General features: G+C 35.0%; 1 long non-coding RNA gene across 1 annotated transcript; it reads right to left on the reverse strand.

Moving 5' to 3' along the window:
- Positions 1-432: 432 nt before the first annotated feature.
- LOC125385394 lies at positions 433-11,552 on the reverse strand. Its single transcript, XR_007224592.1, has 3 exons — positions 11,484-11,552; positions 10,955-11,022; positions 433-1,007 (listed from the first exon to the last, which is right to left on the reverse strand). It is a non-coding gene; the product is annotated as an uncharacterized LOC125385394 (long non-coding RNA).
- Between the last annotated feature and the right edge of the window lie 5,026 nt (positions 11,553-16,578).

The raw sequence follows: 16,578 nt of genomic DNA on the forward strand, positions 1-16,578 counted from the left end.
CCAGAAAAATCGTTATATTTGAAATCGAAATGAAATCAGTATGTCCGTGATTTTCTCTTTCGGATCAAATAATGTAAAGTGAGAATGAAGGAAGTATTATGGATTTTTTTTATTTATTTCTTTTTATTCATGTTGAGGTTATTCGGTATACAAAGAGAGAAAAACGCGTGGATAAAGTGTAAGATACAAAGTATATATTTGACTTAATAATGAAATACAGGAATACAATTTGAGCTAGTCCAGATCCGCACGCTAGCAGTGTTACTTTATGACTGAAAACCCCGAAGCCAACGTCGCCTGTCTACTGTTTATGGTCTGCCTCCCTGTTATTCTTTTGTCTATGTGCTGTCGATGGCTTTAGCGCTTGAGAAAGCTAAAAAGACCAGATGTGGAGCTTTCCTAGAAGTGGTGACCACTTCAACAATCCTCAAACTGTATACATATGTAAATGTAGTCTGTAGTCTGTAGCTGTAGTCGTAAATGAAATAGAAAAGATTTTCCATAAAATATAATTTAATGAATTGAAACTTATAATATAATTTATTCAAGCAATAGTTATTCGATATAATATAAATTATTCAGGCAATAGTTATTTGTCCAATTTGGACATTTAGTAGAATTTTTTAACAGTTACATTTACATGATGGTGGTTACCCCCAGCAGGGTACCACCCTCGCGTTTGCTAGGTTATATCCTTTGTGAGGTCTGCTGGGTGTTTCCTTTTCGGTCTTCTTTCCATATTTGAGGTGCTGATCGTTTCCGCAGCTAGCCGGTTTGGGTGTGTTGCTATTCTTTCCTTGTATCTTTCCGCATAACTGCTAATTGCTTCCTTGACCGTTGGTATTCCCAGATCCCTCTGTATCATTTGTAACGTACCATGGGGCGTTTACTATCGTTCTGTGGCGGCACTCGACAAGCCAAATATCACCACTCGACACTTACTAGTGTCGGACGACGACAGCGCAGTGGTTAGCGCCTGAGCTTTCGACACAGTCTGGATCCCAGGGCTTATTTATAAAATGATTAAAAAGAACTTTCCAGAATACCTAATTAAAATAGTGTGGGACATGATAACAAATAAAACATTCTTAATGACCGACGGTTCACACACATCAAGCAAAGAATTCCCCATAGAAAACGGTCTGCAACAAAGAACAGTAAATTCCCCGCTATTTTTCAGTATCTACAATAGCGACTTACTAAATCTCTTTAATCTCAACACATCCACCCATAAACGCTCCATAGCCTTCGCAGATGATCTAATCATCTACGTAACAGGCCGCAAAACCAAAACGATAAGAACAGAACTGCAAGAACTCTTTAACAAAATTAGCGATTACTATTACATATGGAAACTAAAAATCAATGGAAGTAAATGCGAAACCATACTATTTAGGCCCAAGACAAGTAAAATCGGCTCAATAGAAAGGGAACACTGTAAAAAATTCCAACTAAAAGAAAAAGCAAACGAAGGGGATCTCATACCACACAAAAACTGCGTAAAATATCTAGGAGTAAATATAGATGATAAACTAAACTACAAGCAACACATCGAAATTCAACTCTCCAAAGCCAGCAAAGCATTCTGGAAAACGAAAAGATTGTTCTACTCCAGACATCTCAATACCAAAGTAAAAATCCTGTGCTATCAAACGCTAATTAAACCTATTATAACCTACTGCTGCCCAATCTGGTACAACATACTAGCTTCACTAATGAAAAAAATTCGAATATTCGAAAGAAAATGCATCCGAGCTTCCCTGAGTATTTACAGATCAAAACACAGCGGATACAAAAAATACGTAAAAAGTAAAAAAATATACGACTTAGTCAACATCCACCGCATCGATTGTCACATCTTAAAACTAACAAGAAACCACTTCGCGCAAGCTGCGAAGATAAAAGAAAATAGCTTAATCTTCGGTTACTTATTTCCAAACGATGCATATTATAAAAATACATATAAAAAGAAAGATAGGGATTAAATCAATATTCTGCGAGGAAAACTTAGATGGACGGTGCAGACACTAGGCGGAGATACAACATGTCCCCCCCCCCCCCAAAAGACATAGAAGACAAGCACAGAAAAAACATAAAAAGATATTGGTGGATACCGAAACCATAATAAAACCAACAAGATAAAGAGCCACAGAACGGCGTGTCAAATCTATCACCGTATAAAATTGTAAATATGTAAATACTGTAAATATGTAAATAAATATTGTAATAATTCCACAGGACACCACTGCCTTCCCCTCCCAGTCCACCCTCTCTCATCTCTTCCCAAATAGACTAACGAACTGTAATGTTTTTGCGACCAAGTTTTCAAGACAAGAATTTTTTTTTTTTTTTTTTTTTTTTTTTTTTATTTATTTATTAAAATTCACAATTTGTCCAATTTGGACATTTGGTGGAATTTTTTAACGGTTAAATTAGCATGTTGGTGGCTACCCCCAGCGGGGTACCATCCTCGTGTTTCTTAGGTTGTGTCCTTTATAAGGTCTGCTGGGTGCTTCCTTTTTAGTCTTCTGTCCATATTTGTGATTTTGTATGTTTCCGCAGCTAGCCGGTTTATGTGTGTTGCTATTCTTAATTTGTATTTCTCGGAGTATCTGTTGATTTCTTCCTTGACCGTTGGCATTCCCAGGTCCCTTCGTATATCTTCGTTTCTGACGTACCAAGGTCCGTTTACTATTGTCCTGAGGATTTTAGCCTGTATTACCTCTATTTTGTTTATATGGCTCATTGCTGCCGTCCCCCATAGTGGTATTCCGTACGTCCAGATTGGTTTTATGATCGTTTTATATATTTTTAACTTGTTTTCTGTGCTTAGTTTGGATTTTCGGCTTGTTAGCCAATGCATTTGTCTTCTTGTTTTCTGTATTTTTTCTACTATTGATTTGATGTGTAGTTTCCAGGTGAGTTTTTGATCTAAGTGGAGTCCTAGGTATTTGACATGCTTTGTTTGCGTTATATGCGTGCCGTTCAATAGGATGTTTGGTGGTGTCTTTTTCCGTAGCGTGAATGTAATATGGTTGCATTTATTGGGGTTTGCTTTTATTTGTTTTTCTTGTAGCCAATTTTCTATTTTTACGATGTGTTCTTGTAGTATTTTGACTGCCGTTTCTGGGTTAGTATGCCTGACTAGTATAGCTGTGTCGTCCGCGAATGTCAATACTGTGCTGTTGGTAGTTGTTGGTATGTTCGCCGTGTATAATGTGTATAGTATTGGGCCTAGGACGCTTCCTTGTGGTACCCCGGCCTTGATGTCTTTAACTTGAGAATGTGTGTCCTTGATTTTTATTACGAAGGTTCTGCAGCTTAGGTAGGATTTTATTAAGTGGTGTATTTGCTCCGGGAATTGTTCCCTAATTGTTTGTAGTAGACTTTCATGGTTAATTTTATCGAATGCTTTCTCTATGTCTATGAAGAGGGCTGTGCAGTATTCCTTGTTTTCTAGTGCTACTATTATTTCGTTTATAAGCCTGTGCATTTGCTCTATCGTGGAGTGTTTGTTTCTGAAACCAAATTGGTGATCCGGTATTAGTTTTTTTGTCTCTATTATTGGTTTTATGCGGTCGTATATTATCTTTTCCAGTATTTTGGAAAATACTGGAAGCAGTGATATTGGTCTGTAAGATGCAGTTTGGTGCGGGTCTTTGCCTGGTTTATGTAACATTTTGATCTGTGCTAATTTCCATGGTTTGGGGAAGTATTGAATTCTTAGAATTGCGTTGAATATTACTGTTATTAGTCTTATTGCTTTTGGCGGAAGGTTTTTTAAGATTTTACCATTAATTAGGTCGATTCCTGGCGCTTTGTTGTTTTTTGTTTTATCAATTATGTTTCTAATTTCTTGTGCCGATGTTTTAGGTATGGTGTATTCCTTGTCGGCTGTGGTAGCAGTGGTTTGTGGATCCTCCTCCGTATGACTTTTGAGGTTGCTGTTGTTGGTAATGTGTGGTGTGAATGTGTTGTAGAGGTGGTTGGAGAATTCTTCAGCTTGTTCTTCGTTGCTTCTTGCCCATGTGTTATCTGCTTTTCTGATTGCCGGGACGGGTATTATTGGCTTCCTTATTTTTTTCGTGGCTTTCCATAGTGAATAGTTGGTGTTCTCGTGTGTGGAGAGTGTCCCTATGAACTTTGAGAATTCGTTATCGTTGTGCTCCTTTATTTTGTTTTTTATTTCCTTTGCAAGTTTGTTTAAGTGTTTTTTGTTTTCTCGGGTTCTGTATTTTTGCCATTTTGCTTTTGCTTTTCTTTTTTCTTTGATTTTGTCGAGTATTTCTTGCGGGATTGTTATTGTTTGTCTGCTGGTTGGTTCGGGAGTAGTGGTTGTCCTTGCTGCTTCCTGAATAGTTGCTGTCAATGTTGCTACTGCCTGTTCTATGTGTTCAGGAGTTTTTAACGGGATGTTGCAGTTTATTTTGCTTTCTATTATTTCTTTGAAAGTTTGCCAATTGGTGGTTTTATTGCATAGTGTTTCTGGTTTGCTATAGTGAATTGGTTTGTTTCCGTATTCAATTATTATGGGTGTATGATCGGAGCTGAGCTCGAGGTTGGGTGTTATTTTTAGTTTATTTGTGTTTAGTCCCCTTGTAACTGCAAAGTCCAGAAGATCTGGTTTTTTGTTCAGGTCAGTCGGCCAATGTGTCGGTGTTCCTGTGGATAATATATTGAGGTTATTATTTCTAATGTATTTTTCTAGTGTTCTACCTCGAGGTGTAATGTTTCTTGATCCCCAGAGCGTGTGCTTTGAGTTGTAGTCTCCCGCTGCGATGTACTCAAGACAAGAATGGAAAGAAAAAAAAAACAATATCGTACATAAGCACCGCTCTACAGCGACTTAAATTTAAGTTACAAGTGTAAACCTAAAAAAAAAATGTAATATTGCATGGCTATGTCGTGCCGTCGCGTATCGGTACTTTTGCCTGAACCACCTCACAACCGAATTCATCGTTTATAATGGAAAATACAAATATGTAATACACAAAAACTAATAAATATAAATAAAAAAAAAAGTGGTTAGCGCCCTAGGTTACGAATGTTCGGAACCCGGGTTCGAATCCCGGAGTCCGATTTTTCTTCTACACAACTAAATTAGAAGGAAAATCAGCAGTACTCCAGCAACAACATCTACAGCTCCTAGCGACAATTACTCCGGACGAGGACCAGCGATTACGGACGATCATCACGGACTATACCACCTTAGTTCTAAGAATTTTAGCTTGCATTATCTGTATTTTGTTTATATGGCACATTGCTGCTGTCCCCCATAGTGGTATTCCGTACGTCCAGATTGGTTCTCTGATCGTTTTGTATATTTTTAATTTATTTTCTATGCTTAATTTGAATTTTCGACTTGTTAGCCAATGCATTTGTCTCCTTGCGGTCTGTACTTTGTCTGATGGTATCTGTTTTCGCAGTGCGAATGTAATATGGTTGCATTTATTGGGGTTTGCTTTTATTTGTTTTTCTTGTAGCCACTTTTCTATTTTTGTGATATGTTCTTGTAGTAATTTGACTGCCTTTTCTGGGTTCGTATGCCTGACTAGTATAACTGTATCGTCCGCGAATGTCAGTACTGTGCTATTGGTAGTTGTTGGTATGTTCGCCGTGTATAATGTGTATAGTATTGAGCCTAGGACGCTTCCTTGTTGTACCCCTGCCTTGATGTCTTTAACTTCAGAATATGTGTCCTTGGTTTTTATTACGAAGGTTCTGCTGCTTAGGTAGGATTTTATTAATTAGTGTATTAGCTCCGGGAATTGTTTCCTAATTGTTTGTAGTAGGCATTCATGGTTTATTTTGTCAAATGCTTTCTCTATATCCATAAAGAGGGTTGTGCAGTATTCCTTGTTTTCTAATGCTATTATTATTTCGTTGATAACCCTGTGCATTTGCTCTATCGTGGAGTGTTTGTTTCTAAATCCAAATTGGTGTTCCGGTATTAGTTGTTTTATCTCTATTATTGTTTTCATCCGGTAATATATTATTTTTTCCAATATTTTGGAGAATACTGGAAGCAGTGATATTGGTCTGTAAGATGCAGTTTGGTGCGGGTCTTTGCCTGGTTTATGTAACATTTTGATCTGTGCTAATTTCCATGGTTTGAGGACGTATTGAATTCTTAGAATTGCATTGAATATTATTGTCATTAGTCTTATTACTTTTGGCGGAAGGTTTTTCAAGATTTTACCATTGATTAGGTCGATTCCTGGCGCTTTGTTGTTTTTTGTTTTATCAATTATGTTTCTAATTTCTTGTGCTGATGTTTTAGGTATGGTGTATTCCTTGTCGGTTGTGGTAATAGTGGTTTGTGGATCCTCCTCCGTATGACTTTTGAGGTTGCTGTTGTTGATGATGTGTGGTGTGAATGTGTTGCAGAGGTGGTTGGAGAATTCTTCAGCTTGTTCTTCGTTGCTTCTTGCCCATGTGTTATCTGCTTTTCTGATTGCCGGGACGGGTATTATTGGCTTCCTTATTTTTTTCGTGGCTTTCCATAGTGAATAGTTGGTGTTCTCGTGTGTGGAGAGTGTCCCTATGAACTTTGCGAATTCGTTATCGTTGTGCTCCTTTATTTTGTTTTTTATTTCCTTTGCAAGTTTGTTTAAGTGTTTTTTGTTTTCTCGGGTTCTGTATTTTTGCCATTTTGCTTTTGCTTTTCTTTTTTCTTTGATTTTGTCGAGTATTTCTTGCGGGATTGTTATTGTTTGTCTGCTGGTTGATTCGGGTGTAGTGGTTGTCCTTGCTGCTTCTTGAATAGTTGCTGTCAATGTTGCTACTGCCTGTTCTATGTGTTCAGGAGTTTTTAACGGGATGTTGCAGTTTATTTTGCTTTCTATTATTTCTTTGAAAGTTTGCCATTTGGTGGTTTTATTGCATAGTGTTTCTGGTTTGCTATAGTGTATTGGTTTGTTTCTGTATTCAATTATTATGGGTGTATGATCGGAGCTGAGCTCGAGGTTGGGTGTTATTTTTAGTTTATTTGTGTTTAGTCCCCTTGTAACTGCAAAGCCCAGAAGATCTGGTTTTTTGTTCAGGTCAGTCGGCCAATGTGTCGGTGTTCCTGTGGATAATATATTGAGGTTATTATTTCTAATGTATTTTTCCAGTGTTCTGCCTCGAGGTGTAATGTTTCTTGACCCCCAAAGCGTGTGCTTTGAGTTGTAGTCTCCCGCTGCGATGTACTTGTCCCCTAGGTCCTGGAAGTATTCTTCCCACATTTGTGTTGTTATTTTGTGTCGCGGAGGCACATATACTGTTGACAACTGGAAGTAGTTGCTGCTAGTTTGAACTGTAACAGTGGTTGCTTGTAAATATTCTTTGTTAACTTGGCTGTGTAGATAATGTTTGATATCGTTTCTGACTATCACTGCTGTCCCTCCGTGAGCTTTTCCTGAGGGGTGTTTGGTATCATATATGGTGTAATATGGTATTTTCAAGTAGCTTTTTGTAGTGAAGTGTGTTTCTGAGACGAGTAGTATGTCTATATTGTTATTGTATATGAATGTTTTAATTTCGAGGGCCCGTTGTTGTAGGCCGTTTGAGTTCCAGGCTGCTATTTTTAGAATGTCCGTTTTTATTTTTTGCTTAGCACGTTTGTAATTAGTTGTAGCATGACTGTGATTTGTTGGGTTTGCTGTTTGAGTACTGCGTTTTGTTCGCTTATCATTCTGGTTAGCATTTCGGTGTTCTTTATGGATTGTTTGAGCAGTTCTTTGATTTCTGCAGTGTCATTGTTACTATTGCTGTGGTATTGGTTGTGTGTAGGTGTTGATTGGCTGGTTACTTGAGCATAGCTTAGACCACCAATGGTGTTGGTGCTGATAGGTTTGGTGTTTGTTGCTTTCTCTGTACTTGGAATTATTTCAGGATTTGTGCTGTCCTGTTGGGCTTGTGTGTTAGTGATTGTCCTGCTTCGTAGGGGCGTGAACAGTTTACGTTGTAATTGTTTTCTTACTTCACATCCTTTATAGCTGGCTGGGTGGTTTCCGTTACAGTTACAGCATCTAACTTCTTCTATTTTTCCTGTGCATGGGCAGTGTATTGTTAAATGACTTTTTGCACATTTAACATATGCCGGGCTTCTGTTACAATAATTTTTTGTGTGGTCGTATTGTTGGCACCGCATGCATTGCGGTATATCTTTTTTGTAGCGTGGTGGTTCCACTGTTACTATTGTGTTTAGAATTTTTTGATTTCATAAATTTCCTTGTTATTGGTTCTGAGTTCAAGTTCTATTAAGAATAATGGTAGCGGTTCCTTCGTATCGTATCTTGTTGTATTGTTTATTGCTCTTGTTTGATGGCCAATTGTTGCTAATTCATCACTTAATTTTTTTGTGTTGATTTTTGGAAGCAAACCTCTTGTAACTATTTTGTAGTTCCTTTCCGCTTTGAGCTGATACGTGTGGTATATAGCATTTTTTTCCTTTAATACTTTTATCACTTTCCTATAAATTTCTGGGGCGTTTGTTTGAATTTTTACTTGTTCTAATTTTGTTTGTTTTATTGTGTAATTATCCTTCCCGACTATATTGTTTAGTAGATTAATAAGCGGGTCTATTATTTGGACCTCAACAAATATTGGTGGTGGTTTTGCAATGTGAGTTGAATTAGTTGTGGTTTCACTTGTCGGGTCAGCGTCTATTTCTTCCATTAGTGAGCTGAAGGAGTTTCTTAATGGTAATTCTTGCAGCCATCGCTGCTTTTCTGTATCTAGTTTTCCTGCGGCACTTGTGCCTGGAGTTATTTTACGTTTTTTGTTGGAAGATACCATCTTCCAGCTTTCATCCTGGTGGGTTAGTTCGCTGTTGATTTTATTCTCCTCATTATTTTGTGATGCTTCCATTTCTATTTCATTTATAGCTGAGCACTCCTGATCTTCATTTAGTGGTTGTCTTAGATTTGTTGTATTTGTAGCTCTGTTTATGAAATAATATGTTTCACCTTTGATTGTTATTTTTATTGGTGGAATTTGCTGTTGCATTTTCCACCATTTGACGATGGGCGTTGTCGTTAGTCACTCTATTTTCACCGATTGACGCACTTTCACTGAAGCACTGTTTCACACGTTCGTTTAGTTCGGCTGCTCGGGCAGAACTTCCTCTATTCTAATTTAGTCCTATTTCTTGTAGGGTTCTTTCTATAGTTCATTATATTAGCTTTATTTCCTTTTGAAATAGTGGGCCAATTATACTTGTTTCACAATTCTTTGGCAATCTTTCGTCCGCTCATATTGTATTTATTAAATTTGTGTTCCTTGTCAAAATCTTTCCACGATCATACAACCACACCTCACTTTTCAGCTGATACCATCTAAACTGTTACCCATGTGATTATGTATATGGGTAATATATATATATATGGTAACGGTATATGTATATGGGTAACTGTTACCCATGTAATTATCAATAATTAAAAAAGGAAATCGAAAATGCAATTTTCTTATTCTTGATTTGCATCTTATTTTAGCTTCAAGAATCATTCTTTAAATTTTGTGACGCCTGTAGCCGAACACTTTATATATGAAAATTCTTTAGAACATTCTGCGTCGAAAAGTGTCGAGGTACAATATTAATTCGTGAGACATTTTCAATTTGAATTTTCCTTTTCCTGTACCGTACTTTTATACGTACACCGCTATCAGTAAGATATAAATGCATAATCGGTTCTCTGAAAATTTCATAGCTATACTAAATATTTATTACTGAATAGTACATGATTTTGTAATCTTTTCCTTAATTTTTATTATTTGTTATTATTTCCTTAAATTTTTCTTAATCTTTTGTAATTTTATCAATTTCAATGTAATTATATATGTATGTAAAAAATGATATAATGCTAGTAGGTTTGGTAACGGTATGATTGTTACAATATTGTTTGATGCTCCGTCAATCTATGTTTACGCAGTCACGATTCGTCACTCACTAGTCTCGTTACAATCGTTCTCTTTTAATACGTTGACAACACTCCTTGACAACTTTGACAACACTCCTCGACAACTTTGACAACACACACCTGATATCTCCCAGGGAATCTGTCCACGATACTACACTATACTACATTCCTACATGTATGAGATACATAATTGAGATGATACATATCATTTCCTACCAAATAACTAAATCTCACTGAATTACATCTGTTGTATTCGAAAGACACACAAAAGAACAACGTGAAGTCTTTGTCGGTAAAGCTCGTAGCATGATCGTTAAGACAGTTATTTTTGAGATGGATTTTCAATCCTTTAAGGAAGGGGAAATCATAAATAGCACACTCTAAAATTCTAATCTATTTCGCACGCGATGATCAATTTCCATGATCAAATCAATCTCTATAATCTCGATAAACAATGGCGAGTTACAAACTTAGGATTTCTGGAGAGTAATGGGAAGATACATATAACGGTACAAGTTACTGAAGTCTGGGAATCTGGACGAATATTAGACAGCGTGCTAACCGTACCAGGAGAAAGGGCATCACGTGCTCATGGAAGGGAGGGAGCGATACTCAAATCGAATTGTCATCAGATAGAATTCAGCAAGCATCAATTCATTTAATTACGAATACCCAAATCTATGTAAAATTATTAATTCTTACTTGTGTCAGATACATATTAAACTATTTATTGTTATCACTTTCACATTGTTATCACATTACTCGTCGTTGATTCTGCGTGTGAAACGAGCATCCACAGAAAGTTTCTTTCAATGTTCAAAATTACTTCGTTCACAGTTCAACAACATTGTTAATTTTTGTTGTAAAATGTTGCTGCATTGTACCTGAATATCCATAAGCTCCAAACAATTCTACAAGATGCAAATAAACTGGAATTTGGATTTTCGACACTATAATACAATTTTTGTTGTTACCGTCGATTTTATACATGTAAATAAAGTTGTTAATGTGTGCGGTATGAGACATATAAGATCTATAACGAATCTTCTTACCAGGCGGCCTCTTTTTTATTGAATTTTTCCATTTGCGAAGCTGATATCTCCATTATTTTCTCACATTTCTAAACAAAATAAACACTAATTGAGACTTTGAGGGATGAAGTAACATAATATAGTGAAAAATCCTACAGAGCTTATTCGTTCCATACCGCTAAAAATGGAACAATGCTTGTCTTTGTCAACTCATTGTGAAAAAAATGAAATCTTGCCTATTCTTATTTAAATCACTTTCAATAAACATCGTATACTTCATTATGTTGTAATATAAAGTTATAAATCTATCAAATATTAAAGTGCAATACGAAATGTATGTGTGGAATGAGTATCATAATTCCTTATTACCAAATATGAAAATACAATACGGTCATTCCATCAAATTTGCTATGGAATACTGTTGCTGCGTACCACAAAATAGAAAAGTCTATCATTTATCCCATATCGCTAAATAGGGAAGCTCTTAAAAAAAGCCCTTAATTTTGATTATTCGAAGAAAAACTAAAGAAGCATAGCGTATTATAATCACCTATGATCACAGAATATTACAAACTGTTCGAATTTTTACATACACGGTTATTATGCTGACTGTAACTCAGCGTTGACAGTATCGCACGACGTTCGTCTGTGTATTCTCATATACAACGATGTACCTATTTCTACAACGCCTATTTCTTCTACGCTTGACGCACAGCGTGTGACATCAACCACATCGTTAATCTACACCAGAGATAAGACATCGACCCCCGACCTTCAGACTCTTTTGCATATCATAACCTGCACCAAGCCCTACAACATCCCCAAACCAAAATGCATATAAGCCGAGACTTCAGCCAGCTGGAGCAGTTCTTGTTCCACCTTTCTCTGATGCAGTATCATTCTACCTCTGTAAAATCATTGTAATCACAAAATTTATAGTTTGAGAAAAGGAAAGTTAAGGGTTATTGGGTTACGGTTTAACCTTCTTTCTTTATAATCTAAGTCTCAAGTTTACGTAACAAGCGCATCGTTCCAACGCTCGTATGGTCTCAGTCAAAATCAATTTAAGCTGAGCTACTCAAAACTGCTACAGTTTTTGATACAGATCCTTTATATGTGTTGCAGAAAGCAATGTTTAACACAACAAAGCAGCCATCCGTGCTTCCCAAAGAAGTCTCTTCTCTAAAAATCAATAAATTTAAGCGAATTGAAATCGACCCTACACTCGAAAAGTTAATGAATTCGTCTTCAGAAATACTATCAAATAATTTGAAGAGAATAAATTTCCGTTTAAGAAAAGAAACTTGACATGAATATCTCGGAAAATAATGATATAAAGAAAATTCCTTAGAAAATAATGGGCCATAATAATGGGTAATAATATTAATATAAATAATTAATATTATACTAACGAAGAAATTCTACCATAACATTACGCATATGTTTGGTTGCTAATATTTGACTGAAACCAAAAATTTAATGATTTTATGTATTGTTGCGTGTTGTTGTATGTTCATGTATATATATGTCGGAGATCACAGAACATCGGGGCCTTTCTTTTGGAATTTTTGGGAAGATCCCCAATACTTTAGTCTAGACTATTTATTATAGCTGTACTTAAATGATAAGACTTAGAAATAGTTGTTATGATTCAATGTTTGCCCGAGATTTGTGACGGGCTTGGGGTCGAGGTGACACAACTAGTCGCCGAACGTAGCCACGGTCATGGAATGAACATTTTTACCTAACAGAGAAGTGCCAGTATTGTGGCACACACGTTGTATTAACAATCAAACCTAGGGCAGGAGCAATGTTAGCTGTACGCGGGTCTGCCTAGCAACGGCGGCTGGAATTTTGTTGATATCCCCGGGCAATATGCAACGAATAAACGCTATCGTAAGGAGGGGAAAATTCCCATCAGTCTATTATTCTTGCGATCGTCTTGGAGAATTTTACACGTCGTCTTTACGTCCATTATTATACCGAGCGTCACAGCAAACGTTACCTTGCGCTTCAAAATATATTCTACGTTTAACAAAGAGTTACCCCGTTGACCGTGGATTTGTTATTGAACCTAAGAACATTATCACTAACATCTCGAGTGTTTAATCACCACGGTTATTTGTCAAACTTTGTAAAAATCAATATTTATATGCGTAAATATAATCTCTATTGTACAATAATGATGGCTAGTCCGAATGAAGATTTGTTATACGCCCACGAATCTAACGCTTAACCCGACATCAGAAGTGGGATCAGTGCCGGTTATAACAATGCAAGAGCATATGACTATCATGCGCGAGTTAATTCAGACGCCAGTGCAAAAACCGAGTGCGAAACCTAAAAATTTATCGCTACTGCATTTTAACCCTGAAATCGCGGGCTCCGACTCAGCTGCATGGTGTCAGTTGTCAATCTGATTATAGAGGAAAATCCTTTACAGGACAGCGCCCCGAAGGAAACTATAATTTCAATAACGAGCGTCGAGTCGACTTCTGCGTAGTCGCAGCTTCAACTGGTACATTAAGTCATCTAGTCGAGTGAGTCGTTTCCATTTTACTTCGATTCTGAAGCGGAGTGTTCGTTGATTAAAGAATTTCAGGATTACTATCCAGCTAAACAAATTAAGCTCCACTTAATAGCAACCGGTGCTAGTAGAGCTAATGGGCAGGTAGGACGTATCATGGGTACGCTGAAAAATATGTTTACAACAGTAGAAACGACCGGGCGGTCATGGCAAGACCCACCATCAATCGTGTGACTAAATCGTGTCCGTTAGAATTACTACTTAGTGAAACAGCAAGACCCTACGGTTTATTGCTACCCGACAATATTGAAGAAAGAGAAATAGATATCTCAATCTCTAGATTGATACACTTGCAAAATGTAATTACGTTCTTTCCTTTTCATGTTATTTTTGGATAAATTCAATTTTGGAGTCATTATATAACTAGATGTAAGGTAAAATCAGAAAAACTTAATAGTTTATAAAATTAAATATTTCATTTTTTTAAAACTTGTAATAAATATTTAAATGTTTCACTGTTACATTATGAATATTTGTTATACCATTTTCTACATTTTCCATTACATCGCTTTATTATCCAGCACTTGCATTGAATCAATTATTATTTTTATTTTGGATCATTTTGTCACTGTATTTTCTAACATCGCTCTTAGACTTCATCATAATACTCATGTTGCCTCACATTATTTTACATTTGAACATACATATTATTCAATTTATAACCATACAATGACAACTAAATTATTCAATGGTAAATGTTAAAAACTTGTGTAAAATGCGTAAAATGCACCTCTGCAATGTTTTACTACTCAAACCACAGTAACTATGTCAAACAATGAAATATGTTGTAATATACAATATTGAGCTTTCCATTTATAGCGCTTTTCATAAGAATTAGTATAGATATATTTGTTACTTGAAAAATGATTGAATTTCAATTTGCCGGTGTATCGATTTATGTACATGCCTAGTTAACTAACTTTGCCATGAACTACGTGCAGTTAAAAATAGCAAAAGTCGCAGTTTGTCACAACTTTTGGCCTATAACTGTAATAAATCTAATACCATTTCATATCTTCTGGTGCCTGTTACTTGTTTCTGCAACAAGCGGTTTCGATAAAATTTTTTAGCATGATTGACATAAATCTACATATTTTTCGAATGCAGTATCAAAACATATCTTTTTATTTCTTCGCGATTTCAATCAATTGCAATTTTTTCAAAATTTTCTACGTTATCTAATAAACTAAATCTTACTAACTTCTAAAAAAAAATCAAGTTGCTGAGCCGTATCTGTTTTAAAATGTGTTCGAATATTAAAGTGAGTAACTGTATACAATTGTACAGTCTATCGAATGTTCAAGAAAAAACTCTTTACTTGATCTTTTGAAAAATTTCATAGATGTATAACCTACTTGAGAATGTTTATATTCATGAACTGAACAGGTCGTTCGAAATTAAGAAATTAAATAGACTTGTCACATTCTTCTTGTATCTGTATTCTTCAAATGTAAATCTTCCATTACTTACTTAGGTACGTTATAGCCATTTAGGAAAAATGTCAAAATGATTGAAATCATAAACGTTCATATCAAAATTTCATAGAATATGTTTAACTTTATGTACGTTTGTTAATTGATTGTTTAACTGTTTGCTTCTTCATCTAAATGTGAGATTCGTTACATATATAGCTTTTATATAACGATTCGTATATCACGAACACCTGCAGGTGGCAGGGAAGATTTTAATCAATTAGGAACACGGGTCTGAATCAATTACCCACCTCCTGCTGATCGGGAGTATTGAATGCTTGCTAACTATACTACAGCTCTTGTTATTGCTTTTCCAATGATTGTCTAATGAACTCTTTTATTCTTACTTAACATTATATAATTCTTAATAAATAAAAAGCTTAAAGTATGTCGATATAAAAAATAGATAATCTTCACGTAGCATGAAAATATAAAAGTGTTTATATTAAAATTTTTAATTTTTATTATATTAAGATAAATATGTATATATAATAATCTTTTATTACAACAAAAAATATTTTATTTTATTTATTCCTTTTTTGTTTAAATGAAGGCAAATTAAAGTTTTCTTATTGAGAATTTTCTGTGTGAATTGTTACGAAAACTACTATTAAATTATTTATAGGTTCAATAAAATGCATTCCATAAAAAAATAGTTAATACGAAAAGTCAGAAACACATGCATGAAGTTTTTTTCGTACACAGACTTCGACGTAGATATGTCATCAGGGAAGATCGCGATGATGTTTCAAGAGTTGTAAAACTTCCCACTGGGAATGATTCATTTATATCCTTTAGTAGATCTTATAGATTGTCTGAGGGTAAATGACATTTCAAGAAAATGTTGATAATACTTGTTTTCGTGGTCAGAATATCTTTATTTAATTTTTAATGGATTGAAATAACCAAGCAGTGAAATAATACATAAAAGTTGTGTAAACACAACATGTTCAAAAAATATAAACAATGTAACTTACACATTATTTTGCCAAGATACGGATATGTATACGGATGCAGATTTTCGGTACTTTAGAATCATATTTATAACACGTACATAATAGTATTATGTATACTATTATGTATATATTATGTATATATATAAATATGTAAAATTACATTTACAAAAAGTAAATTTGATCAAAAAAATATTAAATACATAATTCTTTAAAACTGTATACATATAACCATGATATAAAAATACTTTTAATAATCCATATACTAGATACAATAAATTTTTCTTAAAGAGAGATAATTTTGAATACTTTTTGCATCCTTAATGAAAAAGTTTGATTAAATATTGAGTGACGAAGTAAAATTGTCTATTTTATGATGTTCACCTGAAATTTAAAAAAATAGAAAAATATGCATTTATCTAAGATAAATCATTTCATATATCTTAAATAAATTGAGAGTTACATAATAGAAATACCAAATATTAAAGAATACTTGTCAAAAATTTTATTGTCAGCGATAATTTACCTGGTAACGCATTTTTCAGTTTCTGTAGTTTATTTGTATTCTCTTTTGAAATTATGTTGGTTTTCATCAAACAATTTCCTTTAACGAATATGTAAAACACTTATCCC

The sequence above is a fragment of the Bombus terrestris genome, chromosome 7 (genome assembly GCF_910591885.1).
Source record: "Bombus terrestris chromosome 7, iyBomTerr1.2, whole genome shotgun sequence".
NCBI classification, from domain to species: domain Eukaryota; kingdom Metazoa; phylum Arthropoda; class Insecta; order Hymenoptera; family Apidae; genus Bombus; species Bombus terrestris.